Raw genomic sequence first — 27310 nt, 5'->3', positions numbered from 1 at the left:
ATGCCTTGAATAGATGCATTTTATCCTTGGCAATAAAAACCCTAATTATTATTATTATTAATATTATAATATTAATAAAGATGATAATAATAATGAAGGAAAGGACACCTTAGTTTTAGGTTACCCAAAGTCATGTGGCTAGTGACAGAACCAGAATTAAAACCAGGGTGTGATTCATTGAGCATGATCAATTCAATGCCTATATCATGAGCACCTAAGACCTTGGTCTTTCCATTATAACATGTTGTCCTCCAAGGGATGAGAACAATATATAACACAGTAAAATAAGACAGCTATCAGTCAATCATTAGGTACAAAATGAATACCAAGAACAAGTGGATGGAGTTCCCAGAAGATGATGGAGTAGGATGATCCTAAGCTCACCTAATCCCATGGATACAACTAGATAACACTCACATCACTGTAAATAATCCAGAAAATGGTCTGAAGGTGGGCAGAATAAACTCCACAACTACAGGTAGAGAAGAGAGATGCTGTGAAGACCTAAATGGACAAGGAACATCCATGGGAGGGAGGGACCCATGAGCTCAGGGAAGTAAAAGAAACAAATTGTCACACCAGGAAGTCCACAAAGGAAAGATGAATCTCCGTAACATTTGGCTTTAAAAACTGGAGGGGTAGGGGGTTGCCTGGGCATTTGACTCTTGATAGTGGCATAGGTCATGATCTTGCCATTGTAAGATCTAGCCCTGCTGAGCATGGAGCCTACTTAAGATTCTCTCTCTCTGCCCCTCCGCTGCTCTCTCACACATTCTCTCAAAATAAACAAATAAACACTAAAAATAAAATAAAATAAAAATAAAAACTAGAAGGGCAAGGCTTCCTAAATTTTTACAACAAATGAGATTTAAGCCAAGGAATTTTTAAACTCAGCAGACTCAGCTCTGGGAGAGCCTGAGGGCAATAGGAACTCAAGTTCCTGCCCTTAAAGACAGCAAGACAAACAAACCTCTGCAATGCAACAGTTTGAAAACAGCCTGGGGCATATGACAGGGAGAGTTAGTTACTAATCTCAGAACAGATCCTGGAGAGACAAAGTTTCCTGAGGGACATATTCAGGAACAAAGGAGCTGGTAGGCAACATTTCCCTCCTTCCATCCTCCAGAATAAACAGAGCCAACTGCCAGAACCAGTGCTCTGTTGACATTTGCTACCAAACTTGCTTACACCAAACCATCCCCCCACACACACTTCAGCAGATCCACCCTTTCCAGTCACACTTGCTTCAGTTTTGGCACTGCTGGTCCCTTCTCCCAGAACATGGCCAAAAACCTTGCTAAAACCACCTCTATTGACCCATGCACTTTGCAGGCCTCAGTCCCAGTGACAGTGGTGGCAACACCAGCTGTGGGACAGCAGAAGACCAACGTGCACCTTCTTAGAATTGCTCCCACACCTGCACACTCACACATTACAGAACTGCACAGGCCAGCCCCAGTTCTGGTGGCACTACAAGCAGTGTTTACTTCCCAAACAGACCAGCACATACCTTATTAACACTGTGCACCCTACCATGGCTGGCCGGTCCTGGCAGTGGCAGAATATCCTTTACCATTTGCTTCAAACCAGAGCCACAGCCTGGCAGTGTGCAAACAGCCACAATAAGGGTCAGCAATACTCCAAAGTGTCTACTCCCCTGGGGTGAGGAAACGAAAACCACACACCAATCAGACAGCAGTCTCAGCAATAGGTTGAGGGCAGACAGTTGTCTGACTGAAACATCTCAGGTGACAACACAGAGAAAGTGTCCAGCAGTTCAGTGCTACTACATCTCTGGCAAAAGCCTGGGATGACTCAATTCAAGCCCAAGGTGGCCCAGACTGGTTCACTAACACCAAAGACTCGTTCACTAAAACCAAAGGGACCAAACACTGTCCACATTGGCAACAAGAGCCACTACAGATGAATAGACTGGAAGAAAAAGTAGGAAAGACACAACAGCAAGGCTCTTGCAACACACATAAGCAACACCTGAGAAACACTAGGTTCTAGTGAACAGGGGACACTACTGTAACACACTACAGGAAGTCTTATGAATAATGCCATTACATTATGTTTCTAAGAGCAGCAGACATAAGTGACTTTCCTAACACACAGAAACAAACACACAGAGTTAAGACAAATGAAGAGACAGAGGAATACATCTAAAATGAAAGAACAGGACAAAACTAGAGCAAATGACTTAAGTGAAATGGAGATAAGTAATATGTTTGATAGAGAATTTAAAGTAATGATCATAAAGATACACATTGGACTTGACAAAAAGAGTGGTGGAAATCAGCATGACTCTTAACTAAGAAATAAAAAAAGAACCAAAGATGAAAACCCAATAACTGATATTAAAAATACAATAGATGGAATAACAGCAAGTTAGAGGAAACAGATAAACAAATTAGCAACCTGGAGGAGAGAGTAATAGAACGTAATAAAGCTCAACAGATGATAGAAAAAAATTATGCAAACAAGAGGAGACTTAAGGAACTAGGTAACTCCATTAAGCATAACAATATTGGCATTATAGGGATCTCAGAAGAAGAAGAGAGAGAAAAGGGGGCAGAAAACTTACATGAATAAATAATAGCTGAAAACTTCTGTAATCTGGGGAAGGAAATAGATATCCAGACCAGGAGGCACAGATATTCCCCCAGAAAATCAACCTAAGGAGGTTGACAAAGCACATAGTAATTAAAATGAAAAAAAAAAAAAAGTAGTGACTAAGAGAGAATTTTAAGAGCAGCAAGAGAAAAGAAGACAGTTGCATACAAGGGAAACCTCATAAAGCTCTCAGTGGATTTTTCAGCAGAAATTTTGCAAGCCAGAAGGGAGTGGCATGATCTATTCAAAGTGAAGAAAGGCAAAAGTCTGCAGCCAAGAATACTCTACCCAGCAAGGATATCATTCAGAATAGAAAGAGAGATAAGGAGTTTCCCAGACAAACAAAAATTAAGAGTTCATAACCACTAAACTAGTCCTAGAAGAAATGTAAAGGGGATTCTTTGAGTGGAAAGGAAAGACGATAAGTGAAAGTATGAAAAGTAGGAAACACAAAAGCAGTACAAATAAATATATCAGTAAAAATCAGTCAATGGGCCCACAAAATGAAAGGGTATAAATTATGACACCATATACCTAAAGCTGTGGGCAGAAGAGCAGTAAAGATTGGGTTCAAACTTAAGCGACCATCAACTTAATATAGACTGCTGTATGCAGAAGATGTTATATACAAATCTAATGGGTAGAATCTGGGTGGCTCAGTTGGTTGAGTGTCTGACTCTTGATTTCAGCTCAGGTCATGATCCCATGACCCTGGGATTGAGCCCTACTTCAGGTTCCGTGCTGAGCTTGGAGACTGCTTGGGGTTCTCTCTCGTTCCCTCCCCTTTCTCTCTCATTCTCTCTCTCTCTCATTTTCTTAAAAAAAAACCCTAATTGTAACCACAAATCAAAACTAGAAATAGATATACAAAAAATAAAGAGAAGAGAAAGGAATCCAAATACATCACTAAAGAATACCAGAAAACCATGAGACAGCAAGAGAAGAATCCAAGAAACAAAATATAACCACACACCACAAAAATAACCACAAAACAAGAAAGAAAATGCCAATAAATACATATCTATCAATAATTACTTTGAAAGAAACAGACTAACCACTCCAATCAAAAGACATTGGTTGATGAAATGGATAAAAATACAAGACACATCTATATGCTGCTTACAAGAAACTCATTCAGATCTAGCAATACATGAAGTTAAAAGGGAAGGGCCACAGAAACATTTATCATGCAAAAGGATGTCAAAAGAAAGCTGGGGTAGCAATATTATATTAGACTAATATAGATATTAAAACAAAGACTGTAACAAGAGACAGAGAAGTATACTATATAATCATTAGGGGGACACACCATCAAGAAGATATAACAATTGTAAATATTTATGCCCCCTACATGAAACACCAAATACATAAAACATTTAGTAAGAAAAATAAAGTAAGTATCTGATAGTATTACAATAATAGTAAGGGACTTTTAACACCCCGCTTATATCAATGAACAGATAATCTATATGGAAAATCAACAGGGAAACAATGATTTTGACTGATACACTGGGAGAGATGGATTTAACGTATATATTCAGAATATTTTATCCTAAAAGAGCAGAGTACACTTTCCTTTCAAGTGCACATGGAATATTTTCCAGAATAGATCACATATTAGGACAAAAAGCAAATCTCAACAAATTAAAAAAGATAAGTCATGCCATGCATTGTTTCTGAACACAAAGCTTTGAAACTAGAAATCAACCACATGAAAAAAATCTAGAAAAACCACAAATACACGGAGGTTAAATACTGTGCTACTACACAATGAATGCATCAACCAAGAAATCAAAGAAGAAGTAAAAATTACATGGAGACAAATAAAAAGGAAACACAACAGTTCCAAAATTTGGGGCATGAAGCAAAAGCAGTTCTAAGACAGACATTTGCAACAACACAAGCCTACCTCAAGAAGCAAGAAAAATATTAAACAACCTAAGCTTATACCTAAAGGACCTAGAAAAAGTAAAACAAACAAAACCAAAAAACAGCAGAAGTAAGGAAATAATAAAGATTAGAACAGAAATAAATGATATAGAAATTAAGGAACCCAAGAGCTGAATCTCTGAAATGACCCACAAAATGAGCAAATCTCTAGTTAGATCCACTAAACAAACAAACAAACAAACAAACAAACAAACAAACAAACATAGTGAAAGAGGGACTCAAACAAAATCAGAAATGAAAGAGGATAAATAACAATCAACACCTCTGAATAAGAAAAAATTGTAAGAGAATATTATGAAAAATTACGTGCTAACAAATGGGACAACCTAGAAGAAATGGATAAATTTCAAGGCACATTTAACCCACCAAAACTGAAACAGGATGAAATAGAAAATTTGAACAGATTTAGAACCAGCAAGGAAATTTAATAGGTAATCAAAACCTCCCAAAAAAACAAAAGTCTAGGACCAGATGGCTTCACATGCAAATTCTATCCATCATTTAAAGAAGAGTTAAAAGGGGCTCCTGGGTGGCTCAGTCGGTTAGGCGGCCGACTTCGGCTCAGGTCATGATCTCGCGGTCCGTGGGTTCGAGCCCCGCGTCAGGCTCTGTGCTGACAGCTCGGAGCCTGGAGCCTGTTTCAGATTCTGTGTCTCCCTCTCTCTGACCCTCCCCCGTTCATGCCCTGTCTCTGTCTCAAAAATAAATAAATGTTAAAAAAATATAAAGAAGAGTTAAGACCTATTCTTTTAAAACTATTCCAAAAAATAGAAGAGGAAGGAAAACTTCCAAAATCACTCTATGAGGCCAGCATTACACTGATATCAAAACCAGAAAAAGACACCACAAATAAAGAAAACTACAGGCCAATATTCATGAAAAGCATAGCAGCAAAAATCTCCAACAAAATATTAGTAAACGAAATCCAACCACATGAAAAAATTATTCACCATGATCAACTAGGAATTATTCCTGGGATGCAAGAGTGGTTCAACATTCACAAATCAACCAATGTGATACACCACATCAATAAAAGAAATGGCAAAAAACATGATCATTTCAATAGAGACAGAAAAAGCATTTGGCAAACTGCAACATCCGTTCATGATAAAAACCCTTAACAAAGTAGGTTTAGAGGAAGGGACTATACCTCAACATAATAAAAGCTTTGTACGAAAAACACACAACTAATATCATATTCAATGGGAAGAAAATGAGAGCTTTTCCCCTAAGGTCAAGAACAAGACAGTGTGTCCATTCTCACCATTTTTATTCAGTACAGTACTAGAAGTCTTAGCCTCAGCAACCAGACAACAAAAAGAAATAAAAGGCATCTGAATTGGCAAAGAAGAAGTAAAACTTTCACTATTTTCAGATTATATGATACTATATATATAAAATCCTAAAGACTGTACCCAAAACTACTAGAACTGATAAATGAATTAAGTAAGGTTGCAGGATATGAAATCAATGTACAGAAATATATTGTATTACTATACACTAGCAATGAAGCAGGAGAAAGAGAAATTAAGAAAACAATTCCATTTAAGGGTGCCTGGGTGGCTCAGTGGGTTAAGCGACCGACTTCCACTCAGGTCATGATCTTGAGGTTCACAGGTTGGAGCCCTGAATCAGGCTCTGTGCTGACAGCTCAGAGCCTGGAACCTGCCTTGGATTCTGTGTCTCCCTTTCTCTTGGGCCTCCCCCACTCATGCCCTGTCTCTCTCTTACTCTCTCTTAAAAATAAATAAACACTTTTAAAAAAGAAAGAAAACAATCCTATTTACAATCACACACACACACAAACAGTAAAAAGCAAACAAACAAACAAACAAAACTAAGAATAAACTTAACCAAGGAGGTAAAAGACCTGTACTCTGAAAACTATAAAACATTGATGAAAGAAATTGAAGATGACACAAACAAATAGAAACATATCCCATACTAATGGATTGGAATAAGAAATATTGTTAAAATGCCCATACTACCCAAAGCAATTAGATGCAAACCCTATCAAAATACCAATAGCATTTTTCATAGCACTAACACAGTCTTAAAATGTGGATGGAACTTCAAAAATACCCCTGAGGAACCAAAGCAATCTAGAAAAAAAAAATAGTGAAAGTTTTACTTCTTCTTTGCCAATTCAGATGCCTGGAGGCATCATAATTCCAGACTTTAAATTATTTATTTATTTGTTTGTTTGTTTGTTATAAGTTTATTTATTTTGAGAGAGACAGAGACAGCACCAGTGGGGGTGGGGCAGAGAGAGAGGGAGATGAGAATCCCAAGCAAGTTCTGCACCATCAGCAGGAAGCCCAATGTGGGGCTGGAACTCACAAAACCCGACATCATTACCTGAGCTGAAACCAAGAGTCGACCACTTAACTGACTGAGCCACCCAGGCACCCCAAGACTTTAAGTTATATTACATAGCTGGGAATTTAACCAAAAAATACAAAAACACTAATTCAAAGTGATACATGCATCCCTATGTTTATAGCAGCATTATTGACAATAGCCAAGATACGGAAGCAGCCCAAGTGTCCATTGACTAATGAATGAATAAAGAAGTAGTATATACATACAATGGAATATTATTCAGTCATAAGAAGGAATGAAATCTTTCCATTTGCAACAACATGGATAGATCTGGAGAGTATAATGTATGTGAAATAAGCCAGTCAGAGAATGACAAATGTCATATTATTTCACTCATATGTGGAATTTAAGAAACAAAACAAATGAACAAAGGAAAAAGGAAAAAAAAAGAGAGAGAGAGAGACCAAAGAACAGACTCTTAACTATAGAGAAGAAACTGAGGTTTACCAGAGGGAAGGGGAGTGAGGGATAAGTGAAATAAGTGAACTGGATTTAAGAGTACACTTATGGTGACCACTAAGTATGATATGGAACTGTTGAATCACTATATTGTACACCAAGAGCAAATATAACACTGTATATTAACTACACTGCAATAAAACTTTTTTTTTTAAAAAAGAACAAGTGGCCTAGGTGTTTCAGGAAGAGAAATGTTAAATGTTCAAAAGCAGAGATAAAAATGTGATAATGTTTAGATACACCTGGTAAGTAAGAACAAGTCTTCATATTAGGGAGGATTCCCAGCATGCCAAGAATAAAAGATCCATTCCCCAAACTGCCTGCAGTCCTGCAGTGACCTCATGAAAGACCCAGAAAAGTGTCTAGTAGCAGCAAACCACGTCTGATCCCTATAAACTAGCTTATGTCATATTTTGGTTGGTTTTCAATGATTTCAGAATAGCTCATTATTATGTAACAGCTTACTTCAACCCAATAATACAACATGACTTTGAAAAACTAACAACCACCTCTCTGTCACATGATTGTATTTGTCTTTGTATGGATATTTTCCCCACTGTCTATGAACATCTGAAGGGCAGTGTCTTATTTTCCAAGTAGTCACAGATCCTAGTAATGCTTAGGATATAGCGCATACAAACTAAATGTTTAATTGATGAATTGATGAACAAACTGATGAATGAGTAACAAGATTTGCAAAGGCAAACAAGAAAATAGAGTAAGCAAAGGTTATAATTATGTTTGTTAAATGAAGTGAAGACATAAAGTATCCACGGTTGGAAACAAATGTTTGTAGGATAATGTTTATGTTAGTGGATATCTTTCACACGTATTAAAGAGTTAGTGGAGGGTTTTTATGGAAAAAGAATGAGTAAGCCTGCTTCAGAATGATAAAGGAGACCCAGGGATAGCATCTGTGGCAGACATGCTTTACTCAAGTAATTTAAAGCGTAGAACTAAGACAATGTTTCTAGGATGAGCATTTTCATGTAAGAAGAATGTACAATTTGGCTAACTGTCAGTACTTATCATCTCTTTGCCTCCTCCATTATTCCTGCAAAATAGGAAACTGAAATGGTAGGCTATCTCCTCTGAGACTAAGAAAGAAAAATCTAACTCCATGTCTACCACAGCAGTTCTTGTAGGACAGGATTATACTAACAGGGTCATTATGTGGGAGTGGGGTAGAGAACGTTCATAGCAGAACAGCAATACGTATCCAAATGGAATGCTGTGAGAATTTATCAGAGATTTCTCCAATTAGAATTGGAGCCTTGGAGCTTAGCTCTGAATCCACCCGCCAGGGAGTAGTATCAGTACGAGTTAAATAAATGATTGAATTGTCCTAAACACTCCTGACATGCAGAGTTTAAGACATGTTCAGACTTTAACCCAAGGTAGCTGATGTTGAATAAACAAACTCTTGATTGTTATCACAAATATCAGCACACACTACTGTATCACCTGTCCAGAGCAAACAGAAATGTTCCAAACTGTTACTGACTTCATGTTATTACTATTTGTATATTGAACATAAAGTGATGTAAACATTAAACTAACACATATGAATGTCATTTCTACATTTTTAGCTTCTCTACTATGAACACACGAGCCATATATCCACATATTTCCTCAGATGGCTTTCTGCAGTTAATTCAATGTAAGAAATTTTGAGTTGTGTTAATCTTCCAACAGAGCTATCTTAGCCTACTTAGAATTATTGTTGAGATCTATATATCCATCATGCAAAAGTGTATAAATTCATCAAATATTCATGATCATAAAAACCCTCATACTGTATATGTGGGATTAGACATTGAGAAAGTCAGATCCCATGGGTTTTTAGTGTTAACATTTCCATTTAAGAGGAAACATGATATTACACTTTATTTTTTTTTAATTTTTTTGACGTTTATTTATTTTTGAGACAGAGAGAGACAGAGCATGAATGGGGGAGGGTCAGAGAGAGAGGAAGACACAGAATCCAAAACAGGCTCCAGGCTCTGAGCAGTCAGCACAGAGCCCCACGCGCGGCTCGAACCTACGGACCACGAGATCATGACCCAAGCCGAAGTTGGACGCTCAACCGACTGAGCCACCCAGGTGCCCCCATGATATTACACTTTAAATAACTTAGAAATTTGCAGTGCTTCTCTTCAGGTTGAGATAGCATTATCTTTTGTCAAAAGAGCCTTCTTTTAAGTGGATACTTTTTGAAGAAGAGAATATTTAAAGTTTCATATATTTTACTTTACAGAATTTTGGTTAAGAAGATTGAATTTAGGTTGTAGATAAAATAGACTGATAAATCTGATCACAAAAATCCAAAATAAGTGCATAAACAAACTAAAATAAAACAAGTTACAAAACAAAGCAAAAATAAAAACTCGCACTTCAAAACAAATAGTACATGTAAATAAAAAGAGAATAATAAAAAATTACAACTGATATTATAAGGGGTTAATTTCTCTAATGTACAATGAACTCTACAAATTGAGAAAAGGAAGAACCCATAGAAAAACAGGCAGAGATCAGAACAAATAATTTTCCAGAAAAGGTACACAATGTTTGCAATCATTTAAGAAAGATATGCAGTCTCTGTTAAAATTTTAATGCAAACTAAAATGAAATAAAATGTCTTATCTATCAGAATCACAAAAATGTCAATGAATATTTGATAATGTAGAATGTTTGCTTGGCTGAAGGAAAACAGACACTTTCATTTCTGGTGATATTGCAAATGTTAAAATTCCTATGAAAGATATCTTTCAAAATTACAAATGAATTTACTCTTTGACCCAGTGATTACACTCCAGGGAATCTATCCTAAATGTAGATCTACAAAGGTACAAAATAACATTTGCACAAGGTTATCATGGCAGCACTGTTTATAATAATGAAATGTTAAAATTTCATGAAGATTATATTTTTGTAAGAAACTACTTAAAATACAGCATTCCTTGACAGTCTGACAGATAGAACATTATCTGCAAATATGGAAATTATTAATGGATTGGTCCTTCTGTTTAAGTCTGTAAATATTGTGAGGCCAACAAGTGTTATGTCATTTTATAAATATTCCTATTATCCTGAATCAAATCACATATATGATCATTACTTCTAGTTTGATAAATATATCCATGTGTACATTCACTGTTGTATGTTTGGCTGGTAAGAGTGATTTGTTTTTCTACTTACATAAAAATAGAAGTTCTGAACACATGAATATACAACTGAAGTTCTCTATACACTTATATGGAAAGTCCTGAAGGAGCTGCAAGAATATTCAGGTCAATATAGTAAGCTTCTATTTGCATAAAGCAGTAGAATATAAGAAAACATATTCATGTTTGCATAATATGCATAAACAAAACTAAAAACATACATTCAAAAGTAATAAAGGTCATTTTTTGGGGGTGTATGAGGTATAACAAGATGGGCAGAGCTAAGAATGGAAACAAGTGTTTTCAAAATATATCTTCTTATATAGTTTTCCATATAGGAAACATGCAACTATTATCTATTTAAAAACAGATTAACTTCAAAAGCTACAATATAATTTACATTTTAAAGGAAAACAGAAAGCACCTACTTCCTATAAGTTAAGTTAATTTCACACATCAGTTCTTCTCCGAATCAAGATTTTCTATTACGGTATTTTTTATTACAGATTAATCTGTCGGCCAGATAGAACATTATCTGAAAATATAGAAATTATTAATGGATTGGTTCTTCTGTTTAAATCTGTAAATATTGTGAAGCCAACAAGTGTTATATCATTTTATAAATATTCCTATTATCCTGAATCAAATCACATATATGATCATTATTTCTAGGTCAATAATTATACGAATGTGTGCATTCACTGTTGTATGTTTGGCTGGTAAGAGTGATTTGTTTTTCTATTTAATTCTATAAAGTACTTTTAAATTGTCTGCAATAGAACTATATTAATTTTATAATCAGAATATAAATAATAGTTACTCTCAAGATTTTATTTCATTGCCAACAAACCCAGTTCAAAGAAAGACCACTAATATATGGCAAGTGCATTTAAGATGAGTGTAAATGTTATTTGGATTGAGATGTATTGAACTTCAGCTCTCATGTGGTGCAGGAGGTGGCACACTTTCCTAACAACTTTGAGAAGCTAACCCATCTCTACTAGCACAGTTAAAACACTGGATTGTTTCTAAAGTCAGGGAGATTTCCCAGAAACAAGTAATACTCAGGGCCCACCAGTCAAGAATGAATTCTGAGTCCACTATTGTACTCTTTGCTAATGATATAGACTGCCCATTTCCTTAACAAGCTGGGTTTGTTCATTGGAAAATGTAACAAATAATTTCAAGGTTATGTCACTCTTGGCAAGCACAGTAACGCTAGTGGAAAAAGGAAGTTTTCAGAGCAAGGCAAAGACTGAAGTCTTGTTTGGAATCACTAGCTGACAAAGCCTGCAGTAGAACCATATTGTTCAAATTCACAGGACTCTCTGATACTCACAGATATAGAATGCCAATTGGCTTTTAAAATAATATAAGTTAAAACAGATTAATTTGTTCAAATTAAGCTTCTACCAGTAAGGAAATAGCTTTGTAACATACATTTTAGTTACTGTGTCTTTCCTTTAAATGTTTGCTGGTAAAGACTACATTGTCCTTGCTTCTAATCACAGCCAACTTTTAATTATTCAAGAGATGGTTATTTGCACAAACTTGACTTCTGCATTTCCTTCCTCTTGTCCACTTTTCTAATTTTATTGTATATTAGTCTTTATTACATAAGCAAAGAAAGGAAATTGAGGTAAAATAATTAGTTTGTTACAGGCCACTTTTATGTTAAGTGTGCTATTCCCTGACCATGGATAATTGCTAGTGCTTTTAGGTCAAATTTTACGATTAAACCTATTGAAAAGTTTTTTGTGTGTATGTGGATAAGAGAAAGAAGAACAGTCATGCATCGAGTTGAGCCATTCCATTCTGCCCTCACTTTTGTCTGAATTCACTTGGTGACACTGAATGAGTTGTGTGTCTCATTGTCCCCTTATGTTTTGAGAGGATAGTTGTCCCACTGACTCTTTAAAATCACTGTGAGAAAAGAATTGGGGACTAGAATTTCAAATGCCTATGAAATACAGAAATTCCCTAAAGAGAGTATAACCTTGTCCACAGCTACCAGCCAATTAGCTATGCATGTAAATATTGAATTGCCTAGAGCCTAAAACATTCAATTTTGCTAAGATTCTATTGGGGAGTATTATTCTGACAGATAAAAATCACATTGTAATCAACTCTTTGTCCAAAATATGATTCAATGTGCTTTAGAATACAACCAGAGCTAGGGAATTATAATTTTTGGAGCATTGTTTCTGTTCCTAGCATATTCTGTAATTTGACCATTGTTGCTTTAATTACAATGGTACCTGCCAATAACATTTGGCTAGAAAGATGTTCTAAATCTATACTCTTAAAGGAATATATGACCTCCATGGCTAAAAGGAGCCATCAAATACATGACTTTGAGAAAAGAAATAAATATGTTCGTTTAAAAGTTTACTTTTAGTGGAAGAAGAAGGGATATTAACTTCCTTTTTGTATTCTTTCTGGAAAGGGAGAAGGTATATATGTATCTAGAAAGTGAAAAAGTTACTATCTTTGTTTTTCTGTTTTATATGTTCTCAGTCTTCCTTATGCAATAAGATATCTTGACTCCAATAGTGAAAACTGATGACCACCCAGTATGGAGGTAGGTTGGTGGCCTCATTACAACACTGAAACCTTATCCATATTGTTTCCAAAAAAAGAGAGCTTATAGAAAGGAGCTAAAGAAAACCTGGTAATTTTCTTTTTGTTTTTTTTGTTTGTTTTTTTCCACTAAAGGTCCATTATCTATGAAGCAGTTTGAGGTATACTAAACAATAAATCCTGTCTCCTCACAATATGTGTATTTACCAATACTCTTACTTCCTGAGTGAGTATTGTAGTGAACATTTTAGAGAAAATTTAGCTATGTTTATCTGATTAGATTTCTTATTGGAATACATTAGCTAAGCACTTATTTAGGAAATCAGCTGGCTTGGTAATTGGATAATGGCTTTCATTGGTAATCCATAAGTTTTTAGAAATATTTTATAGCTTCTGGAGAAGGAGGAGGAAAAAGGAAATCAAGTGGGGAGATAATAACAGCAAAAAAAGTTTCTATCTATATAACTGCATAATCTTATTTTAATAGTGTTAAACTTTGAAACAATAAAACCTTGGAAAAATCGAAGGTAAATAAGACAGTAATGCAAAATGAGCTGAAGAAATATGTCAAAACCTTCTTAAACATATACTTCACTTCTGGCTTGTGAAATATTTGATATACTTCTATTATATCTTATATTCCATATTAAAATTCTGATAAACTAATACATAGTTTACATTTGAAGTAAAACTCAAACCTGAATAAGCTTTCTATGCTTCCTCATTTTCCCAGACTATGAAGTGGGGATACTGAAATATACCTTTGCTAGAATTAGGAAAAATGTGACATGAATGTAAAGTAGTAGCAAAAAAAGTATTTTATATGTTAACCTTCTTGTAATGAATTATGAAATAATACAGGCCCCTTTAGGTGGGTGTTTTTCATCAAAGTGATTTCATATTTTCTGTCTTTTCCTCTTTATTGTTATTATTACTTGAGGATTATGCATTTAGGCTAAGCAAAGACCATATTTTAATCAGACTGCAATTTTTTTTCAAATTACTCTTCAGTTTATAAATATGAGAATAAAAGTCAATATGCATGACATAGACCCTAGATATATATATTTTTTAAATAGGCTATCCCATATGCAACTCTGTGAGTTATGTTATGATATATAAAAAGGAGGAGCCTTGAAATTCAGACATAGGACATGGCAGCCAGGCTTACAACTGAACAGACATTTGAAATAAGATCATTTTAAGAAAATTAAGGACTATGACTGTTAGAGTTTTTGTTTCCTATCTATACGGTGTGCATTTACTACTTCTGCTCTTTCCAATCATCACAAGCTGAGACCTGAGCACAGACATATGGCATTATGTGGCTGCAGCCAAATCACTCACCTATCTGAGCCTTATTTTCTCACACTAGAATGAGAACATTAAAATAGATGATCCTAGGGGCGCCTGGGGGCTCAGTCGGTTAAGCGTCCGACTTCGGCTCAGGTCATGAACTCGCGGTTTGTGAGTTCGAGTCCCATGTAGAGCTCTGTGCTGATAGCTCAGAGGCTGGAGCCTGCTTTAGATTCTGTGTCTCCCTCTCTCTCTGCCCCTCCCCCACTCATGCTCTGTCTCTCTCTGTCTCAGAAATAAATAAACATTAAAAACAATTTTGTAAATAATAAAATCAAATAGATGATCCTAAAAGAATTTTTAAATTCCAAATAAATTTAGCCTATACCATAGAAAGTCAGGGCAAAAGAACAAATATAAAAATGAGATAAGTTATGGGGTGTCTGAGTGGCTCAGTCAGTTAAACATGAGACTCTTTACTTCGGCTCAAATCATGATCCCAGGGTCATGGGATTGAGAGCCCTGAATCTCTCTCCTTCTGCCCCTCTCCCTTGTTTGTGCTCTCTCTTCCTCTAAATAAAAGAAAAGAGTGAGAGAGAAAGAGAGAGACAGTTTTTTTGATGAGTATACAAAAACCTATAAATTTGAATAAGTGCTATTTTTAAAGTAATACTAATGCTAATAATAATAAATTGTCCAGACTTAAGTAGTGCTAACCCTTTGCCAGATACTATTTTTCTATATACACTCATATTAATCTTCATAAAAACCCTATGTGGTTGACAAACATATAGAACACAGAAAGGTTAAGTCACTTGAAGAGTTTTGTAAATAGTTAAGTGGCAGAGCAGAGAGTTAACCCCAGGCAGTCACATGCAAGTAAGTGCATCAATCCTGGTTCTCCTGCCTATCTTAGTTGGCTTCCTATGCAGTTCTACTCATCCCAGCATCTGTTTTTCCAAGATGAATTGAACCATGTTTCTGGTATACTTTCTTCCCTACTTTGCTTTTAGCCTTACCAGAAGGTAATACCAGAAGGTATGATATGTTCTATTTCATATCTGTATCTTTAAAAATGAGAATAATAATAATAATTACTACTAAGTTTATTGTTAGGATTTCATGCAGATTAAGCCTTAGTGGAATGCCTAGTAAATAAATAGTGCTAGAAACATTTTAGCTATCTCTGATTCTGCCCATTCAGAACAAAATTTTCCATAATTTTAGAGATGCAGAAATTTATTACAACCTAAGATATGTCCTTTGGTGTTTAAATTATAACCATTGTTTTCAGTCAACAAATTTTCTTGAGGATCTGGACCCTGTGAAAAAGGGGAGCATAAGACATATCCTTGGTGTCTTGGTGACAATCATATTAAAAGTCAATTATGGTAAATGCTTTAAATATTATGAGAGATATAAGAACAAATGTCTAGGCAGTAGAAAGTAGATTGTTTCTTAAGGTGTAGAAACCATACTTCTGAAGCTAGTCATACATGAATAAAATCCTGTCAAACTGACTTTAGCAATTTTATACCACTGAAGTCTCAGGTTTTTCATTAATAAATGTATGCTTTGTATATTCAAGATAATAAATGTTATTTTCATATTATAGGCAAGCCCTCCTGTCATTAATCTTTCCTGTTTTAAGAACCCTTTGATATATGTCCTAGAAAATCTGTGAATGACCCATAACAGAAAGGGGCCTTAAAATATGAGAGATGAGAAAGAAGTTACTAAAACGCTATGTTGTTTAACTATGGCTAACTTTTCCATTGGACTCTTGCTGGAAGCTATTTCTCACTGTCTAAAATTAATATTGCTTTGTCAATAGTATTGAGGCTCATAATATTAAGACCTGGAATTCTGGGAGAATCTAAGAGATATGTTGGTCCATCTGAAAGTTGGTTATTGGTGATATGGATCAGTGTAACTAACGGAACCAGTGATTTCAAAAATAAGTTATCAGCAGTAAAGTCATTGGTGCTACTAAAGAACCCCAAAACTTGGAATTTGACAAGAAGGTCACTGCCCCCGGGCTCTGACGTTGGTAATAAAAGTCATATGACCCAGAGTGTATGGCAAATCACAACAGGAGGGAAAAATATTAAACAGCAAAGAAGAATAGAGACCATGAAACAAGTGCAGTAGTAGCAGAAATAGCAACAATATCGAGAGTAGAGAAAATTTATGGTGAAACATTAAATTCTAGCTCTGTAACAGTTGAATACTGAACTTACAGAAATCATTAAGACAACCTAATGGAAAAACGGGCAAATGAGTTAATCAGGCATATGACAGAAAAGAACATCCCAATGACCAATAAACATATGAATGGATTCTCGACATCATTAGTCATCAGAAACATACACATTAATACTAGAGTGAAATACCATTACATACTCAGAGAATGAGTAAAATTACAACAAAACAAAACCTGACAATACCAAATATTGGTGAATCTTCATGGAAGCTCCATCATAACATTTGAAAACAACTCAACTGTCTATCACTAGGATGTATGAAAACTGTACAGTATAAAATTAATATATAGAATAATATATAGAATTACTGCACAGGTACAAGAAAGAATGAACAACACAGATGGATTACACACAACATGGATGGATTTCAAAAATTATACTGGGTGAAAGAAGCCAAACAAGTAAAAAGTGCTTATCATATGATTCTTTTTTTTTTACCTGTAATATTTTATTTTATTTTTTAAATATGAAATTTATTGTCAAATTGGTTTCCATACAACACCCAGTGCTCATCCCAACAGGTGCCCTCCTCAATGCCCATCACCCATTTTCCCTTCCCTCCCACCCCCCATCAACCATAAGAGACTCTTAAAAACTGAAAAGTGCTTATCATATGATTCCATTGATATAAATTTTAACAATAGGTAAAATTATTTCATGGGACTAAGAGTCAGAATAGCAGTCACTATTAGGGAGTGCTAATGGAATAGAGCACAAAAAGAGCCTTCTGGGGTGCTGGGCATGTTTTATATATTGATTCAAAAATAATTACAAGGGTTCTTACAAGTGTCACATAGGGGTAAAAATATATTGAGATGTACATCTAAGACTGTGCACCTTACCTTATGTATATTATGCCTTACAGACTTAAAAAAAAAAACAAACAAAAACAAAAGCAATTTTAATCAAGAAGTCACTACTGCCAACCAGCAGAGAAAAACATGAAACTCAATGAAAGGAAAACTCATAAAAGGACTGAGCTGTGTTGAAGTTTAATCTAGACGCATGCAGTTAATAAGTGGTCCCACTGCTTAGTGAGAAAGTATTGAACGAAGCCACATATATTTCATACATGTAATAATTAATTATACATTTGTCTAAGATTAATAGTTTTGCCTATAAGTTTTGGCTCATTTCAACTGATTGATTTTCTTTTTTTTAAAACTCTAAGAACTCTACTCAGGTCATTTAAACTTAGCTTTGATGATTCATTTGATAATTTCTAAATAGAAGCATCATGTTTCTAATTGTTTACATTTCCAATTTTTGTGGTAATTCTTTCAATTAAAAAATGTAAACGTTGTTGAAATTCCTTAAGTAACTAAATATGTTAAGCTCTTCCGGAGATAAAAACCAAATGACCAAATTCTGCCCCTAAAATGCTAACTGGCAATGATGACTATTAGGTACCTTCAGATGATCTAGGCAGGTTAGGTCCACAAGGCACATTGTGAGGTCATAAGTCAGTAATTTTGCCACCACTTCCCTCTCCATGGTGTAACACTTATTAGGGGCTTTTTTTCTTTTAATAAGGAGTTTTTTACTAGACGCTTATTCTTATGGAGAATCAAAACCATCCCTTTTTTGATATCCTATTCTCCTCAGTTTCTAGCACAGCTATATCTTATGGTTTCCTCACTTAGCCTCAATCCAGACATTATTTTAAACATCTTACAATGATATAGCCATAAATATATAGATGAACTTGTTGATTTCTCAAAGGAGACTGAGAAGAAAAAAATGAGGGTGAGCATGTAAAATTAAGTCAACATGAGATTTAAAAGGCAAGTCCTAAAATGCTATGTACTTTACAGGGACTGCACTTAAATCTAACTCTCAGATCTCTAGCAGCCAATTCTGATGCTTGGGCATATTGTTAGTGCTCAATAAACATTGAATATTGCTGAAAGAAAATAAGGATATAGACATCATAAGTACAACGTGGAAATCTACACCTAGATTCTTTTCCCTTTCTGTGGGGACTTTTGATTTCTCTTTCTGTAGCTTATTTTTATTTGTAAGCTTAAACTGTCCTAGTTTCACGAGCCTTTTGTTTCTGATCTCCTAGTTTCCTGCTCTCAATTATCCAGAGCTAAAACTTCCAATTCTGTTTGTCTTCATTCTTTGTATTTAATAATTTGGCTTTGGAATTTTTGATACTGTAATGGTGAATAAATATTAACAGCCCTGTGTCACTTACTAAATTAACAATAATTTAACACTTAGAGCAAACATACAATTCAATATTAGTATAGTATGCCATGCTAAAGTGTCTTTTTAAATAGCAGTGACAAAAATAAAACGTTAGTAAAATAATTATAACCTGGCCGCTGTTACCTTGTGCAAAATTACACAGGGATTAGACATGATATTCTGTATAATTTACACTCCAGGTAAATAAGTTAATAATATACAGGGAGAGAAAAGAAAAAGAGAATGATTTGCAGGCTGTGCACACAAAAGTTTGAATAACTTAACAGTTTTTATTAGGTAAGTAGAAGTATGGGGCAATTAGTATTTTCTTCCTACTTGTGTATTTTTTTAATTTTTTGCAAAAATTTTGAATTTATTTTGTAATCAGAAAATACATATTAAACAACAAATATGTATTGATGAACATAACTAATCAAAAAGAAATATCTTTAGTACATATATTTTTAACCTCTATAAATTATCTGAAAGCCCAATTGTATATTATTTTTATTGCTTTATAACAGGCAAAAAAGGATAACTAAACACATTGTGTCAAATGAATGGGCTAGCCAATGTTTCTGCTTATTTTCAGGACATTTCACATAGCTGCACACATCTATACCTATCTGTGTGCCTGCTCACATCTGACTCCCCCTCTTATACTGTTTATATAAACAGATGATAAGATCTTATTCTATGTTTGGCTGATTAAGTGTTAGCACTCAGGTGCAAAAATGATCAAAGTAGCTGTTATTAATGTTTTATTCTAGACAATTCAGCCAAGATTTAAAAAGGAAAGGAGAAGGAAAGGAAAGGAAAGGAAAGGAAAGGAAAGGAAAGGAAAGGGAGGAAAGAAAGAAAGAGAGAGAGAAAGAAACAAAGAGAAAGAAAATGAAAGAAAAGAAAAGGAAGGAAGGCAGGAAGGAAAGAAGGAGGGAAGAGAGAGGGAAAGAAAGAGAAAGGGAGGAAGGGAGGAAGAAAGAAAGGAAGAAGAGAACTAAGGACCCTATTCTTCCACTGATATAGCAGGATTAGAAGACAAATCTCTATTACTATTAATAGTAGTTACATGACTGAATTTCCTCCCACATTCACTTGAGAGCTTACTCCCTAAAATACATGCAGCAACAAAAATCTTGTCTTTTCAGATTTTTCTAATATGCATCTTCCCTCAAATCCTGTACTTAATTTGCCACACTCATTAAATTTGATTAGAGCAAAGTTGAATGATTTTTTTTTTAACTCTCAACTAATTGTTTCTTAATGAAGTTGGGTAATTTGTGATTCAAAAGGGATGTTAGATTTCTAGTCAGGTAGGGCTCAGCTCACAGTTACTGATGTAAGAAAAGTAAGATACAGAATTGAGTTTCAGAAATCAATGCAAAATAATAAAAAATTAAAATGGAGAAGCAGTCTATCAATAGTACTGCTGTAACAAAGGGGAGGCTTGTTTTTATATTGATTAGTTACTGTTAAATAATGCATCGGTGCTTCCCAACAGTGCACACTCTAGCTGGGTTGTTTATTGCAAGGGGTAGTTGGACAGAATCAAGCAATCAATACTGGTGCTGTAAACACACTTGAAAATGCAGTTCTGCAGCTCACATCACAGTAGTTCTCTGGCCATTAAGCTCCAGTGGCCTGGAAGGTGCAGCACAAAATTCTTCAGAGTTCCCTATAGAGAGCACTAAGATTTGCTTTTTGTTAAGAGGTAATTAAGTCAAGATGTTATATCTGAATGCTCTCCTACTCATTTACTACATTTCATATACAGATTTCACAGCTCACATGAGTTACGCAGAATTTATCAGCCTTTTACAATATATCAGATATGCTTTCCCACTATTCAATTATCAAGTATGTTAGCAGTCATTCTTTGCCATGATAAATCACCCCACAATAGGATACTTAGCATTATGATTCTCCTCAAAGCAATCCTTTTATAGTTTTTTTTTTAATTTTTTTAACGTTTATTTATTTTTGAGACAGAGAGAGACAGGGCATGAATGGGGGAGGGTCAGAGAGAGGGAGACACAGAATCTGAGACAGGCTCCAGGCTCTGAGCTGTCAGCACAGAGCCCGACGCGGGGCTCGAACCCACGGACCGCGAGATCATGACCTGAGCCGAAGTCGGCCGCTTAACCCACTGAGCCACCCAGGCGCCCCGAAGCAATCCTTTTATAGTTTAAAAGCAACAGTATACATGGGAATTGCAATTATTTTATAATTTAAAAGCAACAGTATCCATAGCAATTTAAAAGCTAGGTATATCATTATTATCTTCAGGTTCAAAATCCTAGTAATGTTTACAACTTTGCAGCAATAAATGTTTTCATTTACCATGAAAACTAACTATACCCAAAATAGTATCTAGTGTACCGTGATCTCCTAAGAGAGAACAGTAGGAAATGTAATTTGTTTTTTAGGGACTTAATGGAGTAAAAACGGGGCTGGAGTTTTTGCTGCTTACACAGTATATGATTTTAGTAAAGCATTTAGACTTTTGAAGTATTGCCATCCACACAGTGAGGATAGTAGTATCTTCCCATTATGACTCATAAGACTTTTGCAAGAAGATAAGTTAATGTACATGGCATTTTTGTGAACAGTGATTTATAAATTTAATTACATTATTCTGTTTTGAAGAAAGAGCTGAAGACAAGCTCCAGAGAATCTTTCTTGGGAACTAATCTTCCAGTTGTAATTATTGCTAATAAAACCAAAGATGAAAGCTAGATTTGGCAGGTATCACAAAAGTTGTGTCCAAAATGCATCTCCCTACTAATGAGTCATTTGGTATTTTTTGTATTTTATCTGACACCATAAAGAATTGAAGTTGATTTAATTTTGTGATAAAAATATGAATATAGTTTTGATTTGTATTTCCGTCATGATGAGAGATATTGATCATTTTTTCATGGGTCTGTTGGCCATGTCTTTTTTGCAAAAATGTCTATTCATGTCTTCTGCCCATTTCTTCACTGGATTATTTGTTTTTCAGGAGTTGAGTTTGGTAAGTTCTTTACAGATTTTGGATACTAACCTTTTATCCAATATGTAATTTGCAAATATCTTCTCCCATTCCATTGGTTGCCTTTTAGTTTTGTTGATTGTTTCCTTCTCTGTGCAGAAGCTTTTTTATTTTGATGAGGTCCCAATAGTTCATTTTTACTTTGGTTTCCCTTGCTTTTGGAGATGTGTTAAGTAAGAAGTTGCTGTGGCCAAGGTCAAAGAGGTTGTTGTCTGTTTTCTCTTCTAGGATATTAACGGTTTCCTGTCTCACATTTAGGTCTCTCATCCATTTTGAATTTATTTTTGTGTATGGTGTAAGAAAGTGGTCCAGTTTCATTCTTCTGAATGTTGCTGTCTAGTTCTCCCAGCACCATTTGCTAAAGAGACTGTCTTTTTTCCACTGGATACTCTTTCCTACTTTGTTGAAGATTAGTTGGCCATATATTTGTGGGTCCAATTCTGGGTTCTCTATTCTATTCCATTGGTCTATGTGTCTGTTTTTGTGCCAAGAAAATGTAGTACATATATATAATGGAGTACTGCTCAGCAATAAAAAAGAATGAAATCTTACCATTTGCAACAACATGAATAGAACTGGAGGATATTATGCTAAGTGAAATAAGTCAGTCAGAGAAAGAAAGATATCATATATTTTCACTCATATGTGGAAGTTGAGAAATTTAACAGAAGACCATGGGGGAAGGGAAAGAAAAATAATACTTACAAATGGAAAGGGAAGCAAACCATAAGAGACTTTTAAATACAGAGAACAAACTAGGAGTGCTCAGTGGTCTAGTCGGTTAGTGTTCAACTTCAGGTCAGTTCATGATCTCACCGCTCCTGAGTCCGAGCCCTGTGTCAGACTGTGTGCTGATAGCTCAGAGCCTGAAGCCTACTTCCAATTCTATGTCTCCCTCTGTCTCTGCCCCTCTCCCACTCATGCTCTCTTTCTCTCAAAAATAAACATTAAAAAATTAAAAAAGTAAAAAATAAATACAGAGAACAAGCTGAGGGTGGAAAGGTAGGAGAGGGTGAGGAAAATGAGTGATGGGTATTGAGGAGAGCACTCATTGGGATGAGCACTGGGTGTTGTGTGTAAATGATGAATTGTGGGAATCCACTCCTAAAGCCAAGAGCACACTGTATACACTGTATGTTAGTTAACTTGACAATAAATTATACAAAAAAATAGATAAATAAATAAACAAACAAACAACACAAGCAAAAAAACAGGGGTACGAAAAGGAGGAGCTAAAAAAAGGTATAAATAGCATATGAATAGGGCATAAATATGATGCATGGGCCCAGCAGTACACTGGAACTGGTTCACACCAGTTTAAAAATCCAACTGTGCACATTTCTTCCCAGTTCCACCTATCATGACATTATGTTTGTAGCTTAAAATCAGCTTTAGTGGAAGAATTTGTACCTCAGAAATTGGTAAATACTGCAAATCATAACTTTTCTGTTTTCCCTAGAGATGTAGTCATGAACCATTTAGCAGCACCAAGGAGAGGCTGAATATTTGACTCAAAGCTTGCAAGTACAAAAGAAAAAAGGGAAATGTCCATTACATGGTTCAAAATCAATAGGATAATTTTATCTAATTTGTAAGGAGAATTTGTAACTATTCTTGTTACTAAGTATAGGTACTTCTTGCTAGGGATTCTCACAAAGAAAATACTAAATGAGGGCTTGGAAAATTCTCTCCCATTCCTGGGCCCCCACTAAATTCAGCAAAAGCAATTGTGCTATGAGTAAGGGGTTTTAATATCATGCTTTTAAATTGCCATTGTACCAAAGCTACAGGAAACTAGGCAATATTTTTCCCATGAAAAGCACAAATTATTTTTAAAAAATTACACTATTATCCAAAACAATTCAAAATGAAATTTAATAGCCATGAGAAATTAAATAATCCTGATTACAGAGAAATTACCACAGAAGAGAAGATAGAAAGTATAATTCCTATGAGTAACATTATCTTTCACAGCCTGAGCATATTTCTTAACTGCTTAACCCTTAGTTTTTAATTTGATGGGTGTTATTTCTGGTGAGCCTCTACTTCTATCTTCTGTCAAAAAATTTCGAGGTAGTTTACAACTTGCTCCATATATATTTACATTGACATACTTGACATAACTCCTAAAGCACAAACTTTATTCTTACTAAAAATAGCAATCTCTGTTAAAAAAAATCTTCATTTTAATTGGGTGTATGTACATTTGCATACATTTTCAGATTTACTCGCCCCTTTAGGTCAATATCTTATGGCCTTTTCATTAAACCAAATTTTATAAAAGTATAGAGAGAAGGAAAAAGAAATTCTAGGTAGATTGATAGATTCCCATCCTGTCTTATAAACCGATTTATTCTCGCCAAACAAATTTGGTCTGTTCTTCTCTTTTCTGTTTTTAATACAAGTGTTATTTGTTCAGACAAGGGTGTCAGCATCATTGGAATTTCAGAAAAGGAAAAACACTTGTCAACACTTTTACTTTCCTTCATTCTCACTCTTTTATGCATTACAAATGCACCCATCGGAACACAAACACATACACACCTATCTTCTGAGCCACTCACATGTAACACTCAATTTCCAACCTCATCTTTTACTCTGCTAACTGTTAAACTACAATCCATTCACACTCCTGATGAAAGAACACTACTTAAAATATTGGACAATCATCAACTCTACCTCTTTTACATTACAAAGAGTAATGGACAAAAGAGATTTTTTCAGGAGTTTGTTAAGTACATTACTAATTAAAGGGATACAATATATATTTCAATAGCATTGTTTGTGGAAAATCTATATGTACTCATAAGAAAATTTTTAAATAAAGAAATGTATCCCCAAAAAACCATAAAATAAAAACATATAACAAAAAGATACTCACTGCTAGTACTTCAAGACCAGTCATCAAAGTATCTCTATACATATATGCAGAAATATGCCTTCAATTTATAAAGTATGATTGCAATACAAATCTTACTTTGTAAAGGTTTTTTTTTTTTTTTTTTGTTCACGATATTGAAGGTGTTTCTTTGTACTATTGGTTTTAAAATTTGTGGTTTTTAAAAAATTTTTTTTTACATTTATTTATTTATTTTTGAGAGAGAGACAATGAGCACAATCGGGGGATGGGCAGAAAGAGAAGGAGACAGAATCCAAAGCAGGCTTCAGGCTCCCAGCTGTCAGCACAGAGCCCAACGCGGGGCTCGAACACACAAATCGCGAGATCATGACCTGAGCTGAAGTCGGACACTTAACAAACTGAGCCACCCAAGCACCCAAAAATTTGTGGGTTTTTAAATTTTGTCTGTTATTGATGATGGAAACTCAAAGCTTATTGCTTCATAAATAAGAAAAAGATTCTTACATGTTGTAGTAAAAGAGAAATATAATGATCTATGATTAGTAGATTCTAAATTTATTTATCATTTAAAACATTGCTGGACTTATACTCTGTGGTAGAATAAGGCTGGCTCAGAGAAGAGCTTTTCTTTTATGGTTCACATCCTATAAAAGAGATAAAGTTGCAACTGATAAATTACATAGAACAGAGTGAGTGCTACCAAGTCTTTCCTATATATATGTATGGAGCCATTCAACAACTGTTGATGGAGTTTACACTAGTGTCAGGGATAGATCTCAGTGCTCAATAGATCCTGCCTTCAAAGAGCCTACAGATGCAGTGGGAGATAGATGTAAAAATAGAAAATGTAAAATAATGTGAGGGAAAATTGAATCAAGAATCATCTGGGAGGGGTGCCTGGGTGGCTCAGTGGGTTAAGCATCAGACTTTTACTCAGGCCATGATCTCATGGTTGGTGGGTTTGAGCCTCACAACCCTGCTTCAGATTCTGTGTCTCCCTCCCTCTCTGCCCCCCGCCATCTCAAAAATAAATAAACATTAAAAAAATCTTCCGGTGATAATTGGGATAATTAAATGGTAGATTGGGTGCAGAAGAGTTTTTCAAAACTCAGTTTGGAGTTTCCAACTTAGAGAGTCACTGGATGAATGAATAGTAGAGATGGAAATATAATGCATCCGTGAAAAAAACTACTAAAGACTTCAGCTTTGGACTATGTAAGTTTAGGATGTCTATGGGGAGGGGGGGAAGATGCCTAAAGGATTTAAAACTTTATTAAGAGGGTGGATCACATGTTAACTGTTCTTAACACAATTTTAAAAAAATACAATAAAAGAAAAAGATGCCTATGAGAGTTCAGGGAAGAAATATCCAATAGATATTTTAAAATATAGTTCTAGATTAGGAAGGAGTTCAGACCTGGAACTAAAGATCAGCTTAATTGGAACACATTGATGATGAGGAAGTGTCCAGAGATGAGGCAGAAGATCTAATCAGGAATCAGATCAAGATTTGGCCAGACTTTATCAGAGGGAAAGTGAGACAAACATAAGTAAATGTTAGAGAAATCATTTTGACTTCTACCTGAACAACCAATGGGGCAGAAGACAGAAGGTGGGAAATCAGTTAAAAGACCACCATATTAATCTAGGTAAAAAATTTTTATGGCTAATGGACTAGGAACAGTGGAAATGAAAAGAGGTGGACTAATTAAAAAAGTAGTAACAGTTTCCTGAGAATAGCCATGAACTTCCCCATGTTCATGCCTTCAATTAGTTGCAAAATTGGACTCCAATGAAATTTTTTTGTTTAATAGAAATCTGATGCTCTTCTCAATATATTACCTATATGCCAGGCTGAGAATATCAACTAAATTGACTTACTCTAGGAGCAGTCAATGCCACCACCAGTTAAGTAGCTTATCTCTCAGGACACTGAGAAAGCATGAAAACAGATGAGTGAGAGGCCTTATTTCAGGACACACCTAAACCAGGAATCTGAGATGCTCACTTAGGATGTTTAAATTCAGGGTATTTTAAAAATGCCACATAGTTATTGTAAAGTCTTTTGTGCTCAAGTGAATAAAGAAAGCTGTACAAAGCACCTTTGCTTCTTTCTGTAGAACATTCCTATACCACAAGAGCGATACCATCAAAGGAATCACATAATCTCTGCATACTTTTGGTAAAGGATACATAAACCTTGTGGCTGACACACTTTGCCACCACATGGCATAAGGCCAACAAAATATTAAGCAAGTTTCCAACAGCATATTTCAGGACACCCTGGAAATTGTTTAACTTAGAAGCATAAGTTATAGAGTTAATTCCATTGTCAAATATGTGAAGAGGCAAAAATTGGGATCTGTTAGACAATTACATACTTGGTTTGAGTCTAGTAAAAATGTCATTATGGCTTTTCTAGAAGCTTTTCAAAATGTTGGTTTTTTTTTTTTTTCACTTCCTGGTTCACCTCACCCCTGTATCCTTGCCTTTCTGAATCCTTGGTCTTCTGAAT

The 27310-nt window shown here is 35.1% G+C and overlaps 1 pseudogene; it reads left to right on the top strand.

The window, feature by feature from the left end:
* The first annotated feature begins 1534 nt into the window (after positions 1 to 1534).
* The window catches only part of LOC124501835 (7-methylguanosine phosphate-specific 5'-nucleotidase-like), a 32030-nt pseudogene continuing 6254 nt past the window's right edge, over positions 1535 to 27310 (top strand).

Source organism: Lynx rufus, unplaced genomic scaffold, assembly GCF_022079265.1.
Source record: "Lynx rufus isolate CCGP_SWC_20201006 ecotype Redwood Valley unplaced genomic scaffold, mLynRuf1.p SCAF_7, whole genome shotgun sequence".
Lineage (NCBI taxonomy): Eukaryota > Metazoa > Chordata > Mammalia > Carnivora > Felidae > Lynx > Lynx rufus.
The sequence above is the reverse complement of the archived record's forward strand: the minus strand, read 5'-3'. Positions and strand labels throughout refer to the sequence as shown.